This window comes from Battus philenor, unplaced genomic scaffold (assembly GCF_028537555.1).
Source record: "Battus philenor isolate CCGP_79_NKW_IND1 unplaced genomic scaffold, ilBatPhil1.0.hap1 SCAF_29, whole genome shotgun sequence".
Lineage (NCBI taxonomy): Eukaryota > Metazoa > Arthropoda > Insecta > Lepidoptera > Papilionidae > Battus > Battus philenor.
This window is the reverse complement of record NW_027181692.1, coordinates 6,996,391-7,017,548: the sequence shown is the minus strand read 5'-3', so window position 1 is coordinate 7,017,548 and position 21,158 is coordinate 6,996,391. Positions and strand designations below refer to the sequence as shown.

The following is a 21,158-nucleotide window of genomic DNA, read 5'->3' as shown; positions in this document are numbered from 1 at the left end:
CAAAAGTCAAAAAAAAAATTTCGATTTTTTTTTCTTCACGAAATACCTGTGCGGAGCATCTGTATAGAATTATTAACCTATGGAACGTGTGGTCTGATCTTTAATACTAATTTAAATATTTATTATTTTTACTATATTCAACCTTATATCATTGGAATAAGATATAAATTAAGTGCATGGTTAAAATTGTACGCATTCACCGGTAAAACAAAATTATAATGTACCGAGCTAAGCAATATTGAACTCTATGTTAATTAGATAAGGTGCATTACGAGCGTATGTTTAAAGTTGTTGGCGCTCACCGGTCATTTCACTGCAAGAATGAACCTCAGTATCGGCCGAGCGCCTGAATTAAGTGGACGTTGTCATATGTCACTTTCTGATTCCCTCCCGCCAAAATTACGAACTAGTTTGACAAGTTGTTTTTTTAATTTTAAATAAAGACAAAAATCGTTTCATTTGCGAAATATATGTACGGGATTGATATGTGAAATAGTGTTTATTGTTTAAAAGTTTTAATTTTATTTCCTCGTGTGTGAAAACTTTCGTTTCGTGTGTGTGTGAAAACTGCAATAGTTTCAAACGATTGTGACAGAAGTTTTTTTTTTAATTCTGGAAAGGTAATAACAATAATTAGTATAGAATAAAAAAAAGTTTTTTTTCGTGTCAAAAGCATTGCCGGCATTGGGTCTCTAGAAAAATAAATTATTATTTTAAATAATTCTTGTGATTATATTTAAATATCGAACATTAATACATATACATATTTATTATGTAAATATTTTAATAGAAAAATTATTTAGTTAAAACTATTTTTAAAAATATATATAGGGTGATTGGTTATATGTGTGTAGTTCCGAAAATTAATGGTTTCAGATATAACATATATACCAATGATAATACAAAAAAAAAAACCGTTTAAAAAATTCGGATTACATATTAAAATTAATAATTGTTTACTATCTGTTTTTACAGACTTTGTGCTGATAGAAGTTATTCGCCTATCGCAATATATCATCCTGCATATCGTTATCAATTTATATTTCGAATAACAATTTATATATTTACTTTTATAAAAATATATTAAGTAGACGTAAAAAAAAACATGTGTTTATATAACACAACATATAAAATTTTAAATCCGAAATTTTAAGTTTTACAATTAAATTTATAAAGAGTTTTGAAATAATTTTCTTTTATTATTTCATTATTTATAGGGATTAATATTTTATATTTTTTTAAATCAAGTATTTTATTTTAAAAAGAATATTGTGCATCCTTATTCATATTTGTTTATTGAATAATAAGCTTTTTAATATGCGTTTTGATTTTGTAAATTGTAATCCAATAGTGTTTTGCGGATTCTTTTTATATATTACAAATGAATTAGACACATTTTGCAGTCGAAACTTTGCTATAGACAGTTTTGCACGCCTTGTAAATACAATATGGCCGTCGCCTATTTTTTTTTTAATTTATTATAATTATTATAAATGTACAAAATATTATCATAAATATATTTAATGATCACTGTAAGAATATTGACCGATTAGTGGGGCCCAGAAAAATAAAAATTGATATACAATTACGTATATTTGTAATTATATATGTATGTAAATATATATGTAAATCAAAAATTATTGACAGCAAATTACAATTAATATGATATAAAATATAATCACACCAATAACTCTTGTAACAATTATGTTCCCGCTTAAATTTAAACACCGAACGCGTTACAAATTATTGCTTCGTTTTTTTTTTCGGAACTCATCGCCGGCCAGCAAGACAAACTTTCCCACAGGTTATATATCACGTGATTAGTATAGCCGTAATTAGCTATTTACTTTGATTGTTAGAGATTCGTTGTAAAAGTTACAAATTTATAATAATTAGTAAACAATATGCATTTGTACAAACACTGTTTTCTGATCACACATATACAGGATGATTTGATATAGATGAAGTTTTAAATGAGTCTATGTATATTTCTTGTAATTGCTCGTGCGATAGATTGTAGTTGGAGCCGAAAGGTTTTTTTTTTTTTTTTAATTATACTATACAAAAGTACCTCTAACATGGAGCCGAAAGGTTGACGTGTTGACCACGAGGAGGTAGACGAGGCCTGGACCCACACTAGGTAGACCGATGACATAGCCAAGCTGGTGGTGTTCGGGGCAGGCATATGCCTTGCAGTGATAAGAAGATAATTACTTCTATCAGCGAAGAGTTTTAATCGTTATACCTATTTACAATCATCCTGTATGAGGTAGACGCGGCCTGGACCTTCATCAGGTAGACCGACATAGCCAAGCTCTCTGGAAGTCTTCAGGGCTTATGCCTTGCAGTGATAAGAAGATAATTACTTCCACCAGCGAAGACTTTTAATCGTTATATCTATTTACAATCACCTGTATGAGGTAGATGAGGCCTGGACCTTCACTAGGTAGACCGACATAGCCGAGCTCTCTGGAAGTCTTCGGGGCATATGCCTTGCAGTGATAAGAAGATAATTACTTCTATCAGCGAAGAGTTTTAATCGTTATACCTATTTACAATCATCCTGTATGAGGTAGACGCGGCCTGGACCTTCATCAGGTAGACCGACATAGCCAAGCTCTCTGGAAGTCTTCAGGGCTTATGCCTTGCAGTGATAAGAAGATAATTACTTCCACCAGCGAAGACTTTTAATCGTTATATCTATTTACAATCACCTGTATGAGGTAGACGAGGCCTGGACCTTCACTAGGTAGACCGACATAGCCGAGCTCTCTGGAAGTCTTCGGGGCATATGCCTTGCAGTGATAAGAAGATAATTACTTCTATCAGCGAAGAGTTTTGATATACCTATTTACGATCATCCTGTATAAACTGATCATTAGGACTTCTGAAATATATTGCATTTTATTTTCTATTGAAGTGCAAGCTAATGACTTCTAGCAATACATAGACAGATAGTAAACAATTGTTAATTTTAATATGTAGTAATTACATTATTATTTCTGAAATTTCCATTGATACTTAAAAATGGTTTACCATACATTAATTCACAGGCAAAATGAACTATACATTCACTAATTTAAAGACTTTTCATATATAATCAATCACCCTGTATAACTAGATCTGCAAAAGTATATTATACATGTAACATATATATCGATATATATAACTCACTTTGTAGTATTGTTTTCAGCATATCTCTGCGAAACAGAAATACAAATGATGAAAAAAGTGAACGAAAGATTCCCCGTTCATTCTAGATGAAAGTGGTGATGATCTTCATTCATTTCCAAAATCACATTCACCCCTTGAAAGCCTTTACACCTATAATCAATCATCCTGTATATGAGAAACGCTAAGAGAGAATCCCGAACAGTACATTCTCATGTATCTAATCCAGTGTTTCTCAAACTTCTTTGTGTGATGTTCCACATAAACCTTTTTATAATTTTTACGCCTTTTATGTTACATACATTATTTTTATATTAAAGCGAAAGCGTTAAACTTAGGTCAAGTCCACCTTCGAATTGGTCACTTAACAAATTATTCCTCCCTGTTGGCCGTGGGCATTGGGAAACACTGGTGTGAAATATCGTGAAATAAATTTAAATAGTTAACAAGAATCTTGTAAATTATATTTTTAATTTTTGTTTCGATTTAGTTTATTAATTTCGGTTCGTCAAAAAAGTTATACAATATTACAATGCAAATGCAAAACACGTTAAAGATAATACACGAGGAATTCTATTTCAATCTAATATATAAAATTCTCGTGTCACGGTGTTCGAACTTGAACTCCTCCGAAACGGCTTGCCCGATTTTGACCAAATTTTACATGCGTATTCAGTATGTCTGAGAATCGGCTACTATCTATTTTCCATACCCCTAAGTGATAAGGGTGGTCCACCCCTAAATTTTATATTTAATTTTATAGACAATTTTTTTGGTTTTTATTTTATTATGATACAGCATACAAAAATACATACAAACCTAAATTTTCACCCCTCTACGATCAACCCTTATCTTACATTTGTTAATTAAAAACTTTAATTTTTTTGCAAAACAACGTTTGCGGGATCAGCTAGTAATATATATATATATATTTATGTAATAAGAAGGAAGTTCTTGAAGTAACATAGCTATACAAAGTACGGTACAATATATTTACATTGTAATACTTTTAAAAGATGTTGAAATATAAATAGTTTCGCTTTCATCGGGTTTATTTAATGGCGTTATAAAAATAATTGCATGATCTTACTAAACATATACACATACAGTTTGCTTTTATACGTTTTTAACTAATGTATGACTCAAAAATACTTTGCATTAATGATATCTGTTACGAATTGTTACAGTGATTCGGCGATATTAAACGGATGTGTATTTGTGATACCAGATTCATCTCCGCGAATTTAAATTCAATATATCTTTATTTAAGTACGCATTTATATGCGATTTTGAATGTTCGATTATTTTAACATTTACCATCGACTCGGAGTCGGCCTAAAATTCAACAGTTACTCTTTTAAATAAACTTTAATGTTTTATGTGTACATTATAATATCAATCATGTAAAAGAGTCAACAAACCAAGTTCTACACATTACAACTGAAAACTCTTGAATGATAAAATATGATTTATACTTTTATATCTAATGGATTCAGGCGTTATTTTACGGAAGTCCATCCTAAGTAAGAAAAGGACCAATATATAGCTACTTCCGCCATGCAGCAGTAGTCGTGCAATAAAGTGCACCGCCCGGCATGCGGCAAACAATGCGAATAACACAACTACCACCGTTATACTCAACACGTGTTTCACTTCCACGGGGCATCCTCAGAAGTAATGTTACACCGATTAGTGCCAAACACAGAGTTTGTTTACTTTTAATATTATATTTGAGACCAAGAAATAGATGGTCACACTGGTAATGCCTTATTTCTCTCACTATTGAGATATAATTGATACCTGGTTTAACAACGCAACTATGACTTCGATCCAATTAATGGGTGGTATATCATCGCTTTTACCAGCTTGTGGTTGCCACTTGATAATATTACTATATGCGCCACCAACTGTCACTTTAAACGTGCAATTCCTCAAGCTACATCATCAATCTTGGATCACCTTTGGATTTTCTTCTTTCTCGCAACGTAACTCCGAGCATAGCCCTCTCCATTGTTCTCTTGTTGACCTGAATTTATTTATTTATTTACTATACTTTATTGGAGATAAACAGTAACAAAAGGCAGTAAGAAAATATAAACTTAGAAATATAAATTTAGTTACAGTTGTTACCTTATAACTATCTCACTGAGAACACATAATGATTTATAGTCAATGACAGAACAAGTAAAAACATTACTAAACAGAGGATCAAAGATTATGGTTTATATATTTATATTACGTTTGTTTATATATTTATATTATATATTTTATTTATTATTATAAAATCTAAAAGTCCAAAAGCTACGTGGTGGTCTAATATCAGAAAGGAACTGGAAACCCTTCAACTTGATGCAGAGACAACCCAGGATAGAGTGGCCCGGCGCAAATTGATAAGGAGACCCGACCCCAAATAAAGGGAAAAGGGAAGGAAGAAGAAGAAGAAGAAAATTATAAGATCTAAAAGACCGACTGATGACTTTTATTTAGTTCATCTTAAGGTGCTTTGTTCTGTTATTCAAAATTTAAAATATCTTTATTCAAGTAGTCATTTACATGAGCTTTTGAAACGTCGATTATTTTAACATTATAAGCAGTGAACTATCGCCGTTTCGGAGCCGGCCAGAAAATCAACAGTTGCTCTTTTTAAAACTAAATTTAACAATTTATGACGAAGTGGTCGTACAAAACGTAATGTTAAAAACAGGGCATTGTTAGCCGATTGTCTCTTTCTAAATGTCGATGTGCAATATCTATCGCCGGGTACGGTACATTCTTTGGAAACTTATTTGCGATAAATGCAATCCTATATAATTAATGCAAAAAGTGTGAATTATAAGATCGCAACCCGGGAATTGAATTCGCGACATATTATCGCAAGCAGTCCACCGCTGGGCACCACTGCTAGTATATTTTATTTGCTGCAAATTTACAGCTCCTAGTGATATAATTTCGTAGTCGTTTAAAATTTTCTCTCTCTCTTTTTTATTCCTATACTTTTATCACTGTCTAAACCTGCGTGGAAGGCTAGCATATTTTGTTAAGCATATAGTAATACATATACATATATTTATCTAATATATAAAATTCTCGTGTCACGGTGTTCGAACTTGAACTCCTCCGAAACGGCTTGACCGATTTTTACCAAATTTTACATGCTTATTCAGTATGTCTGAGAATCGGCTACTATCTATTTTTCATACCCCTAAGTAATAAGGGTGGTCCACCCCTAAATTTTATTTTTAATTTTTTAGACAATTTTTTTGGTTTTTATTTTATTATAATACAGCATACAAAAATACATACAAACCTAAATTTTCACCCCTCAACGATCAACCCTTATCTTACATTTGTTAATTAAAAACTTTAATTTTTTTTGCAAAACAACGTTTGCGGGATCAGCTAGTATATATATATACTTAGTCTGGCCATAAATACTGTTACTATTCAAAAAAAGAAAATATTACGTTTGAATTTGGAATCTGTCATTTTTATATGATTGCTTGATGTGTTTTCTTATTTTCGCGCCATTATATTGTTAAATATTTTGTTATATTAAAATGGAGTGGGGTGATAAAGAGAACCGAATCGCTGTGATTGCCTTACATAAAGTAGGTATGGAGAAAAGTGCAATTTTTAAAACCCTCCACCCGCTTGGTATTAGTCAAATGTTTGTTTACCGGGCTATTGATAGGTACAATGATACCTCCTCTGTTTGTGACAGAAAAAGATCTGGCCGTCCACGTACCGTTCGTGTGAAAAAGGTGATTAAAGCAGTTAGGGAAAGAATTCGAAGAAATCCTGTCCGTAAGCAAAAGATTTTATCTCGGGAGATGAAGATAGCTCCTAGAACCATGTCGCGTATATTAAAAGATGACTTAGGACTTGCAGCCTATAAGAGACGTACTGGTCACTTCTTAACTGATAATTTAAAGAAGAATAGGGTGGTAAAATCCAAACAACTACTTAAGCGGTACGCAAAGGGAGGTCACAAAAAAATTTTGTTTACGGATGAGAAAATTTTTACAATTGAGCAGTATTTTAATAAACAAAATGACCGTATTTATGCTGGAAGCTCTAAAGAAGCTTCGCAATTAGTAAACAGAGTACAACGTGGGCATTATCCCACTTCAGTGATGGTTTGGTGGGGTGTTAGCTATGAAGGGGTGACTGAGCCATATTTTTGTGAAAAAGGTATTAAAACGTCGGCACAAGTTTATCAAAATACCATTCTTGAGACGGTAGTTAAGCCTTTAACTAACACCATGTTCAATAACAAAGAATGGTGCTTTCAACAAGACTCGGCACCGGGTCATAGAGCTCGATCCACCCAATCTTGGTTGAAAACTAACGTTCCGGACTTTATCAGCACTGAAAACTGGCCGTCGTCAAGTCCTGACCTAAATCCATTGGATTATGATTTATGGTCAGTTTTAGAGAGTAAGGCTTGCTCTAAACGCCATGATAATTTGGAGTCCCTAAAACGATCCATTCGGTTGGCAGTGAAGAATTTTCCTCTAGAAAGAGTTCGTGCTGCTATTGATAACTGGCCTCAACGTTTAAAAGACTGTATTGCAGCCAATGGAGACCACTTCGAATAAACATTGTATATTTTTAATAGTTATATATTGATGTATTAAACTAACTCACTATGAAAGGAATAAATGTTACGTATAAAAAAAAAATCGTGCTTTTCTTTATAACAATATTTATGGCAAGACTAAGTATATACATATATTGTCTAAATATACGTGTAAACGACTGCCTACCTCGTTTGCAATTAACGGCGTGATCATAATTACCTGCATTGTTTTGACATCGAACTGTCAAAGCCATGCACGGGATACCGTTCGGAAATATCGAGGGTTTTTCTCGTGACATTGAAATTTAAATAATTGGCGCGAAAACGTTTGCCCTGTCATATGTTTCACAGATAATATATATCGCGATAATAATGCGTTCAGATTAACATGAAAATATTTTTATGTGTAATTTTACATGTCGTTATAGAATTGTATTGAATATTTTGTATATACAGGTTGATTTATTACAATTGTCACATGTCCTATAAAGTCCTCCTTACAAGGTTTTCTATATTCACCTAGTGGGTAGATATCTTTCATCTGCCAATCCGAGGCTACGGTATTGAGTCAAGTTCAAAGATGCTCTCCATCCACGAGGCTCAGGGGATAAAGAGAGATGTGGTCATCCGTCGAACAACAGACACCTTCGGGCTGTATAAGTGTCCATCATGTGGTAGCAATATCACACACGTGCGTATATTACACGGACAAGACTCAAGATGCGATCACAACAACAACAACAACAATAACAACAACAACAACAGCACAACCAGAATCAAAACATTCTTTATTCGAATAAGCTGTTACAAGCATTTTCGATGTCAATCAACATAAAATTGTTGTCATCGTTGTTGTCCCTGCAGCAAGCTGCCGCCGGCTCGTAAGGCAGTTCTGCTGCAGCCGACAGGCACTCAACAGTTGCTCTTTACAAATATAGTTTTATAAAGAGCGCGCGACAATAATTAGCTTCTCAAGTGAACAGTGACAGTATATTCTTGGAAACAATAATATAATTTATCAATTTTTTTAAATATTATCTCTACCAAAAAAGTACAGTATGTTTTATAAATATTGAAGGTTTCAAATGAAGAATGAATATTCAAATGCGTAAGACAATATATAACATTTAGTTATTTGTGTCGACCTTGTCCTATATACAGAATGTCGGTTGGGAAATAAGCATTGTTATAGAAAACAGAAGTTTTGAAATATATTGACATATATTTAAACAAGTCGCAGTATTGAACGGGCTAGATATATTAGATATACTCCTATATATTTATATATATATATGTATATAAAATTATAGCGCGTAAATGAGAAAACAAGAAATATAAATATTAGAAATTTCAAATTGAAAAGTCATGTAGTTTATTTTTTAATTGTTACAATATATATGGCCAGATATATACTACGATTATTCAATAATTATATATGTTGTTATATCGTGTTTTAAATTGTTGTTTTTGTTTATTTATTAAATAAATAATTAAACAACAACAACAATAAACTCACTGAGTGTACTTAATCAAAAAACATGGTGAAATTGTGATTTAAAAAAAAATTCCTAGGTTAGGTTAGGTTTAGAACATTTGCGTATGTGATACCCTAAGCAGTTTTTAAGTGACTTGATGACATCTCTGATCATTTCAGAAATGTCCACTAGTGGACATAGACATAGATTTATAATAAATACTACTGTGATCAAAAAGTAAAGTGAAATTGTAATTTAAGACTCCCGGGCATTAGGAATGCAGGTATTTTTTTTCCTAAGTCTGTAGAACTGTCTATAACATTTGCCAAGCGTCTGTTTTTCAAAAGCTGGAATATTTGTCTCAGACTAAACCATTTTGAAGGATGTTTTATGTATTAAACGCGACAAATCTCTAGTCGATGTCATACTGCAGATTCTTCGCGATTATTTGCCAAAAACTCAACTTAAGAGAAGGACCAATATTTAACCACTTCCGCACTTGCAATGGTAGTCGTGCAACAAAGTGCACCGCCCTCGGGGCATCTTCAGAAGTTACGTACTGTTCAGGTGTTATGTATGTAAGATGTAATGTAATGTAATGTAAGATGCCCCGTGGAGGGGTGAAACACGTGTTGAGTGATTTGATGGTGGCGGTTGTGTAATTCGCAATGTTTTATTTATTCTACCAATTCAATTTCGTCACCTACAAAGTAAACCCCATCCAATAGAAGGCACTCTCTCGTCAACGCTTTTTCTAGTCTTCGAAACATTCGGAATTGTCTTTTTCCCGTATAAACTTCAAGACCAACTTTGATTCTGTTTTTATCTTCTCAATTGTGTCAAAACTTAATGGTTTGATCTTTTGAGTTTGATGAATAGACAGAAGTCGCGGAATCAAATCAGGCGAATACGCTGGTTGAACGATATCAGTTGAATTTATAATGGAATCAGGCGTTACCTTGCGGAAGTCCATCCTAAGTAAGAAAAGGACCAATATTTAGCCACTTCCGCACATGTAATGTAGTGCAATAAAGTGCACCGCCCGCCAGCCCGCTGATAAATGCGTATGCGGCAAACAATGCGAATTACACAACTACCACCGTCAAATCACTCAACACGTCATGCCTTTATTATTAGGACTCTATGTTTGGCACTAATCGGTGTAACATAACTACTGAAGATGCCCCGTGGAGGGGTGAACACGTGTGTGCAAAGCATGTGCGGAAGTGGCTAAATATTGGTCCTTTTATTACTTAGGATGGACTTCCGTAAGGCAACGCCTGATTCGATTAAATATTGACAAAAGAATTTTCGATATTGTCAGACAAATAGAAATAGGTAATGTGTTTCAGCAATCTCTCATTATTTACTCATATTTTAAGTCAATTTATATGTAATACATTTCTATGCATAATGCACAAAGACAGGTTAAGAATTTATATTTTTATATTTTAAAACTCAATGAAAATTTAGCCTACCAAAAGATCGCGGTCAATATATTATATATATCAAGTGATAGTATCGACGTACACAGAGCGTATAAAACGCCTACATATATCTCAGCGTTTATCGGCCGCTCGATTTCATGATAAATCGCCGCTAAGTATGCGATCACGCTATATGACGTCACTATGTAACGGTTCTCAATGGAGGCATGCGTTTTAGGGCACGTTCACACGAAGCGATTGTTGATTTAAAAATAATATTCCGTTGGACTTAAAATATTATTCCGATAACAGTTTAAATGTAATTACATCAACGTATTTATTAGAGATATTATTATTAGAGAGTGGACCGGAATCGCCAGCGCTGCTGAGCTATTACGCAGAACCAAAAATAAGGAAGAGAGCAGGAAGCTGATAGCCAACCTCCACTAGTTGGAGAGGCACTTTAAGAAGAAGAAGATTAATAATAATAACAAAGAGTAATATAATTTATTTATTTATATCATTATCCATATACACCAATACCTCACTTTGCGTCGTGGTTACGTTCCAAAAAACACGACGAAAATTGAAACGCCGCAAAGTGAATTAAGATTTTCTATAGCAAACCATGTAAAGATCGAAGATAGGTTCCAGGGTCACGAAAATACTACTTTTTAAAAGCTACTCAGCCAATAAATATATTGTAATAATATTTACCTTAATACTTTTGTTACCAGAAACAACACGTAAAAATTTATATAAATCTATAATTATCTTTTTAAAAAAGCATAACACACAACGTAATTGAAACTGAACTTTAAAATTAGCAAAACAAAGTGAAAATAAAACTATATTAAAATTGCGTTGATTTTTAGTTAGAAAGGGAATCCCCGAGTTTTCATAGCATGGCGCAATTAGAAACAAAAGTGTTGCCGTCTTTTAGAAAAAAAAAGATAATTTCAAAAAAATTAAAGACTCGAACCCAAAACAACGCAACCTCGAAAATCTAACGACGCACAGTGAAAATTAGTACAAATTAAGCAACGACGCAACTTAAAAAAAAAAACACAAAACGAAACGACGCAAAGCGAGGTATTGGTGAGGTATTGACTTTTATGTAATTACAAAATGGAAGTACACTGAACTTATTTTTAATTCAACTTAAAAGTGCAAGTGTTCCAAACGCACTCATATATAAGAAGAATTCACAACAAACTCAGGCATGTTTTTTATGATCACTTTTACATATTTTAACAGTACAGACAGTGAAGGTGATGATCGTTCTACATCCTACAGCCTTGACTGTTGTCCGTTTATTATCATATCTAATATATAAAATTCTCGTGTGTATATAAAATCACGGTGTTCGAACTTGAACTCCTCCGAAACGGCTCGACCGATTTTTACCAAATTTTATATACGTATTCAGTATGTCTGAGAATCGGCTACTATCTATTTTCCATACCCCTAAGTGATAAGGGTGGTCCACCCCTAAATTTTATTTTTAATTTTTTAGACAATTTTTTTGGTTTTTATTTTATTATGATACAGCATACAAAAATACATACAAACCTAAATCCTCTACGATCAACCCTTATCTTACATTTGTTAATTAAAAACTTTAATTTTTTTGCAAAACAACGTTTGCGGGATCAGCTAGTATTTATATATTACTTTCTCACGTCAATATTTATTTTACACTGAAGTGTGAATGGGCATTATACCATAATATATCTTGCTTCTATTTATACACCTATTATTAAACAATTGTCACTTTTTATAATTATATAGTTGGAGGATGTACATGAGTCTCTTTCTCAATTTTAGACAATAGTTTCTCTCTTCTAAATACCGTATGAAGATTAAGGTTTTTGACCAGTGCGTGTTGCCGGTGATGATTTATAACAGAGTTCCCCAAACTTTTTTATATCGTAGACCCCTTGCCATGTTTTTCCGTGTTCGGTAGACCCCCTACTTACCTGATATTGATTTCCTGTAAATTTTTAACTGTAGTGAAGTTTCGTGTTAAAAACTTAAAGTAAAAATACATGTTAATTTAGGGTCCCGTATAGGATTTTACAAGTTCAAACTGTATTGCGACCACAAAGCGAATACCAACATCCTACAACTTACACAATTTTATAGTCATATATAATAATTTTTTTTACTTCATAGGTACTTTTATAAATAATGTAAATGTTTTGATATTATAAGATAGTGTGATGTAAGTAAATAGGTACTATCAGTGTATGTGTCCACTATCGTGGACCCCCATTTTCATTTCATGGACTCCCGAATTATTTTTCGCTGACGTAGACCCCTTGCAGGTTGTCATAGACCCCTAGGGGTCGATATAGACCACTTTGGGAATCACTACTTTATAAGAAACCTGACATATATAAGAACATATAACATATATCTGTATAAGATGACTGACAGTATAAAATATGATAATAAAGATAAAAATTGGAAATTTCACAGATTACTTTAATAGATTTTATTGAAACAAGGTAATAATTAACACGTTCACTGCGGCTTGAGGTCGATTCAGCCTCATGGTAGACTTTGCACTGGTGCGGCGGCTGTTTACACTCAACCGTATGAGGTATGACAAAGACAAATATAGCTTTCTTTATGTCTGCGAAGCATTGACTCAATATTGTTAAAAAAAATGATTGAAACATGAGGCAGAAAAGGCCTCAACCGCACTACTAGGAAGTTCAGCTTGAGGCTGATTCGACCTCAGCCGCACCAGCTGAAAGTTCTTCAAAATTGGGCCCGCAGTGAACGTGTTAAAAGAAATACTCCCCCCACCCCGTTTAGTAAAAAATAATGGCGTTAATACTTTTTGAAATCTATCGAGTAAATTCTAATTTGTTAGTATTGCGCGTGCGGTCTGACGGGGATGTCGGTGTAAGACCAAGTGGCACTCTGTCACTTTAAACGTGCGAAATTTTCAAATATCATTTGTACATAAAACTGCCAATTTCCCTTTGATATTTACTATACAAAGTTTCAGGTGTGTGATCGCTAAAGTCATAGCTGTACACGTAATTCACAGGATGATTATTTATACGTATTAATTTTTTTTTATGGTCCCCGCTGTTGGTGACCACTTGTTCCCCTATCCCGTGGGACAGGGACTTTTTAATTCTAGTTATTTATTCATTTCTTTTATTATTATTATTATTATTATTATTATCATTCTTATCTTTAATTTTCCCATTTCATTCCATTCCATTAGCCATACATTCATCCTCAACCACTACATTCTAGGTTTCCTCACTATTCTATTTTGCAACATTATTTATTTTTACCTATTGTATCCATTACCATCCTCCTGCAGTAGCTGAGGAAGCATACTCTCTCCCCTTCATCTTGCATGATGGCCGAGATATTCCTCTCTTCTATCTTTTTGCCCATCCGGCATTCGGAATCTGCGCGCGTATTAAAATATTAAATGTGCGCATATATGGCATATTTTTCATCTAGAAACTTCCTTATGACATATAGTAAACAATATATAACCTTAAAATGCGGTAATAGATTATCTTGCAATAATGAAACCATTTTAAATAGGTGTTTGCGGATTAACAGTTTACATGAGTTTATATGTCAATGCGTTTTGTTAGTATAACATCAGACTTTTCCAGATTGTTCTATATCTCCGGGGACGAATACAGATGCGTGTTATCAGTTGCCCTACTTATCTTTTATCTATAATGTGTGAAATATATCGCAACTTTTTATATGTTGAACATATATTTACAAATTAATATATTAAAATAAAAATATATTTAAACTGCGGTAATTTTGCTGTCAATCAATGTACGGTTTCAGATATGATAAATAAAGTAATGGTAATATAGTACCAAAAAGCATTTTAAAAATTCCGGCGATAAATATTGCACATCGACTTTTAGAGAGAGACAATCGGCTAATTTCGGCTTCGTATAGCACTATCTCTGTCCCACACTACCTATGTGAAGTTATATCGGTCGTTGTATTTCGTGCGACAGAGATAAAGCTATACGAAGTCGAAATTAGCCAGATGTAAGAATATATGTAAATTGTGAAGTTCATATCCGGATCACGGAACTAAATACTGTTCTTTTAAATTCCACGCGAACGAAGTCGCGGGGCAAAGATAGTCTTTATATACAGTAATACCCCGCTTTACGCGAGGGATACGTTCCAAAAAATATCGCGTTAACTGAAATTCGCGTATAACGAGATTTATGATTAAACATAGTCAAAAATTATTACAAAAAAATACAAATCATTTTAATCAATCACATTAATTCTAGGAACACTTTATGCAATACATACTCTTATTTTTTACGGAAAAATACATCTATTGTCTTTTGGGTAACGTTTTGTTTACGTTCTTGTAAAATACGTTCATAACACCCAACACTGTTTTTAATTGTTCGACAGATGGTCAAGACGCCATAGAGAAGTTGATGACTACATTATATTTATACGCACTCTTTCGCGTAATTCGAGGCATTTGAGCGCGAAATTTGCAATTCGCGTTATAGTGAAACCGCGTATAACGGGGTCGCGTAAAGCGGGGTATTACTGTAATTTAAAATCTAAGTGATTTTCGTGTGTCTGTACGCATGCGTGGGCTTCAATATTCCAGCTGTAAGATGTAATTGCTGTACAGAATAATTATAATCAAATAACAAAAAATATGAAAGTTTCAATTTAGACAAATGATGACGCATTTCACTTCATCTTTAATCTGAAAGCTAATTGAAACGAAACGCTGCAATGTCAATTATTCTGAAATAAACAGAAATAATAAAATTAATTGAACATTCATGTAATATTTTTTCTTTTAATTTATTTTAGTAGGTAACGTAACAAACGCAAGGAAGATACATATAGTATGTAACATTCATTTGTTATGAAAAAAAATCCTACCACAATTTGTCTTATTAAACGGTTTTATTTAGTTCGACCCGTACGGAATTTATTTGGATAAAAATTAGAAATTGAAATTTAAGCACCTTCCCTTTGTCAGATTGATCTGAAATTTGGTACACACATTTAATTTAGATGACAATACAATATAATAAAATCAATAACATTATAAATCTAAGATGGCCGCCGATACAAAATGGCGAATTACATATTTTTCCTTAACCTCCTCAATATGGGTATCAAATGAAAGGGCTACACTAGTAAAACACGATGATTATGTCAAAATTTAAAATTCAAGATGGACGCCGTTCTAATATGGCGGAATAGGTACATATTTTTCCACAACCACCTCAATATGGGTATCAAATGAAAGGGCTACACTAGTAAAACACGATGATTATATCAAAATTTAAAATTCAAGATGGACGCCGTTCCAATATGGCGGAATAGGTACATATTTTTCCACAACCACCTCAATATGGGTATCAAATGAAAGGGCTACACTAGTAAAACACGATGATTATGTCAAAATTTAAAATTCAAGATGGACGCCGTTCTAATATGGCGGAATAGGTACATATTTTTCCACAACCACCTCAATATGGGTATCAAATGAAAGGGCTACACTAGTAAAACACGATGATTATATCAAAATTTAAAATTCAAGATGGACGCCGTTCCAATATGGCGGAATAGGTACATATTTTTCCACAACCACCTCAATATGGGTATCAAATGAAAGGGCTACACTAGTAAAACACGATGATTATGTCAAAATTTAAAATTCAAGATGGACGCCGTTCCAATATGGCGGACTAGGTACATATTTTCCACAACCACCTCAATATGGGTATCAAATGAAAGGGCTACACTAGTAAAACACGATGATTATGTCAAAATTTAAAATTCAAGATGGACGCCGTTCTAATATGGCGGAATAGGTACATATTTTTCCACAACCACCTCAATATGGGTATCAAATGAAAGGGCTACACTAGTAAAACACGATGATTATATCAAAATTTAAAATTCAAGATGGACGCCGTTCCAATATGGCGGAATAGGTACATATTTTTCCACAACCACCTCAATATGGGTATCAAATGAAAGGGCTACACTAGTAAAACACGATGATTATGTCAAAATTTAAAATTCAAGATGGACGCCGTTCTAATATGGCGGAATAGGTACATATTTTTCCACAACCACCTCAATATGGGTATCAAATGAAAGGGCTACACTAGTAAAACACGATGATTATGTCAAAATTTAAAATTCAAGATGGACGCCGTTCTAATATGGCGGAATAGGTACATATTTTTCCACAACCACCTCAATATGGGTATCAAATGAAAGGGCTACACTAGTAAAACACGATGATTATATCAAAATTTAAAATTCAAGATGGACGCCGTTCCAATATGGCGGAATAGGTACATATTTTTCCACAACCACCTCAATATGGGTATCAAATGAAAGGGCTACACTAGTAAAACACGATGATTATGTCAAAATTTAAAATTCAAGATGGACGCCGTTCCAATATGGCGGACTAGGTACATATTTTCCACAACCACCACAATATGGGTATCAAAAAACCGTTTAACTTAAAAGTTTTTTAAATGTATTTATTTAAAATGACATCTTATATGCGAATTATAAATTTCACCTTCTCTTAAATATCAACTGTTTATAACCTATATAAACAGACAAACATTTTACATATATATATTGGAACAATACTAATTGAATATACATAAAGGCAAGTTAGATTTGAGGTTAAATTTATTCAAGAACATGTTGCAACGTTATACTCTGTACAAATAATTTATGTTAAGTTTTAAGGTCGATAGATAGAAATTGGTTTAATTTGTTACAAAGATATTTGTTTTGTCTGAACATACAAAATTAGTTTTGGTTGTAACTTCTTCGTTTATTTATTTATATGTCCCCAAAATGGGGCAAAGTGGGTCCACAGTACGTCGCCATCCCGAGCGGTCTTGGGGCTTCTCTCCACGTCATTCCAACTGCCTTCACTTCTGCAGTGATCATCAGGTTTGCTTTGGGCGGCCACGTCTTCGTTTTCCTTGAGGAAACCATTCTAAGGCTTGCGTCGGTATGTGATCAGGGTCCCTTCGGAGCGTGTGGCCTATCCAGTTCCAAGTCTATCGGCATCTCACCGCAGCGTTTCCAGAGATCTATATAGGAGACTCTCTAACATCTTAGTGACTTTGAAATCATCCCACTGTTGGACATAGGCACTCATCATAATTTTCAAAGACTAACTAAGAACCTAGATAACTTTATGAATATTTAATGGAATCAGGGGTTTCCTTGCGGAAGTCCATCCTAAGTAAGAAGAGGACCAATATTTAGCCAACAAGAACAAAAACACAGAGACTCTGTGTTTGGCACTAATCGGTGTAACATAACTTCTGAAGATGCCCCGTGGAGGGGTGAAACACGTGTTGAGTGATTTGGCGGTGGCGGTTGTGTGATTCGCATTGTTTGCCGCATACGCATTTATCTAGCTGACGGGCGGTGCACTTTGTTGCACGAATACCACTGCATGTGCGGAAGTGGCTAAATATTGGTTCTTTTCTCACTTTATGGATGTTTTGTCTACTATAGAATCTTAACGTTCCAGCAGCTAAATGTTCTAGTATGTGATATGTCCTTTACTCGTATCGATCGTAGAGGAATTTCAAGCATAGTCTTCACATATAGCTCGTTGAAATACTGTGGGTACATATTTATTTAGTGTTATCAATATTTAATTAAAATAAGTTCTTCTTTTCAACAAATGGACACCCACTGCAAGGCATAGGTCTTCCACAAACATTGCCATCTTGACAAGTTCTTCGCTGCTCTCGTTCAGCGACTCAGTGGGGTCAAACCGCCATCAGGTGGAAAAACAAGTCAATATAACTTACCGACCTAAAAAACTTCGTTCAGATAATAGAAATAATTAATCTTTTTTTGAGATTTATCAATTCATTTATTAATTGATTTTTTAAATAATAAAAAAATGATTTATAAAAATAATAATATTTTTCTATAACATACACTGTAATGCAATAACACACATTGTTTTTTCTATTATTTTTCTTGAATTTTTTTTCCTCCATAAAAATGTTTCATGTCAAAAATGTCATAAGTTTTGAATTTAGAATCGATTGATTTGTATTTATATTAAAATAGATAAGGTGCTTAGCATTTTTGAAAGAACGAAATATAAATGAGAATCGATCCAATATATCAGATGAACTAGCGGATTAAAAAAAAAAACCTTCTATTAAAATCTACGTGGGAGAATGTCCCAGCTGTGGGCATCTTACGACTGAAACGATGATAAAAGATACCTTGTAACTCTCCAAACATACACACTAAGATAGTGATCTAAGATCTTGTATCATGCAAGCAAACACAGACAAAGTAAGACCAATTCAACGCACATGTGTGGGCTCTGGACTTTAATTAAAGGCAATTTTAATTGTCACGCATCCTAAATAACTGATCGATATAGTCAGCGTCTGACTAGGTTCCCAGAAGTGGACTTGCTGCATTGAAACGATTCGCGGCGTTTGTAACGAGAATAGAATTTACGATTCTGACTCATGTATTCCTGGTACTTGTTACGCGGAGGATAGTTAGTTGAAATAAACAATTTAAACTGTTTTTTCCGCAAATCCATCTGGTGAACTATGATCTCCTGGTACATATTGTTTACGTCTTACGTTAAAATTTTAGTTTAATTTTAAATTCATTACGGATATAATTCTGATTCATGTTATCCTGGTACTTGGAAATTAAACTTGTTATTTTTCCGCAAATTGCATCATTGTTGCGTCAGACAGACGTCCCCACAGCTGGACAGACAGACTTCTCTATATATTTTCAAAATGGTGGGAAGCAACCTGCCTCTGGTGACTTCCGATGGTCTAAACAGCCTGATCTCCACACCTGAACCCAGGGGCAAATGAAATAAAAAAAATTGCTGTACATAAAAACTAAATTTTAATAAGGGAGGAAAGGAGAAAGATAAATAAAAGAAAGATAAAGAAAAAATATTTAACCCGATAATGTAACATCTCTTTCTCACACAAAGCAGAAGGAACGAGTGGTCCCAAAAAGGGCGCCATTAACAAAAACCAGCTACAACTGCCATTTCAATTTGCTAATCCATATGTCATCTTCATCACCATGTCTACCGATAAATGCCTACTCCAAAACTCCAAAGATGAAGGATAAGTCTTCCTATAAGTCCAATGGGGAGCTTCCCATCACCAGCTCGTGGTCAATCTAAAACAGTGATTCCCAAAGTGGTTTACACCGACCCCTAGGGGTCTATCACAACCTGCAAGGGGTCTACGTCAGCGAAAAAAAATTGGGGGTCCACAGACTGGACATCATTAGCCGAGGAGATTTAAGATTAACCAACCCTTTTTGACGCCAAATGTTGATAAATTATTATTAAAGCATCAGGTTCATCTTTATCACTAAAAATATTAACTTATTGCTTATGTTATTTTATTTATAGTTTATTTTATGTTTATTTAATGTTACGTATATTTTACATAACAGATACAAAATTTTATTTTGAGTAGTTTTAATTTAAATTCAATTAATAAATGTATAAATTAACATGTGTTATTACTTTAAGTTTTTAACACTAAACTTCACTACAGTTAGAAATTTACAGGAAATCAATATCGGGTAAGTAGGGGTCTACCCGACACGGAAAAACATGGCAAGGGGTGTACGACACAAAAAAGTTTGGGGAACTCTGGTCTAGAACATTCCACTGCAGAAGTGTCTCGCTGAAATTCTTAAAACTACGTCTGTGACCTCTGTTTTACGTCATACGTCACGTAAATGAACAATTATTAAGTCTGCTATCCACAATTTTATAGCCTCTTATCTTGTTGTTCATTAAATATAGTGTCAAATGTTAAACGGTAATTAGATGCATTTATAATAATATAATATACGTATAAAGATTTAAAATGAAACATAGTTAGGCAGCCTTCTGGAAACTTCGTAATATTTTATCCAATATTCCTTTAATCAAGTCCAAGGTCTAAGACCGAAGACCGCCGGCACTGAATCGTGGTCTCTCATTCAATGTTTGTTTAAAAACCTATTTACTATTTAATGGAATCAGACGTTACTTTACGGAAGTCCATCCTAAGTAAGAAAAGGACCAATATTTAGCCACTACCGCACATGCAATGTAGTGCAATAAAGTGCACCGCCCGCCAGCCCGCTCATAAATGCGCATGCGGCAAACAATGCAAACTAACCTATTTACTGTCAAATAAAAATATTCTTTATTCATAAAGGCTGTCACAAGCATTTCCTAATTAACATAAAATGTCGGCATTGACTCTACAGGAAGGCAGTTCTGCTGCAGCCGGCTGCTACTCAACAGTTGCTCTTTACAAATATAGTTTTATAAAGAGCGCGCGACAATAACTAGCTTCCTGAATGAGCATCAACATTTAATTCCACGCATTTCCAACATTAGAATAGTATTATTAGATACAATAATATATACATTTTAATATTGGTTTCAAA

General features: G+C 33.7%; 1 protein-coding gene across 1 annotated transcript in view; it reads left to right on the top strand.

The window, feature by feature from the left end:
• The first annotated feature begins 351 nt into the window (after positions 1–351).
• LOC137926134 (uncharacterized) overlaps positions 352–21,158 on the top strand; it is a 110,904-nt gene continuing 90,097 nt past the window's right edge. The window contains exon 1 of the mRNA XM_068769664.1: positions 352–620. The gene's annotated coding sequence lies outside the window, so the exon portion shown is untranslated. The remainder of the gene's footprint in view (positions 621–21,158) is intronic.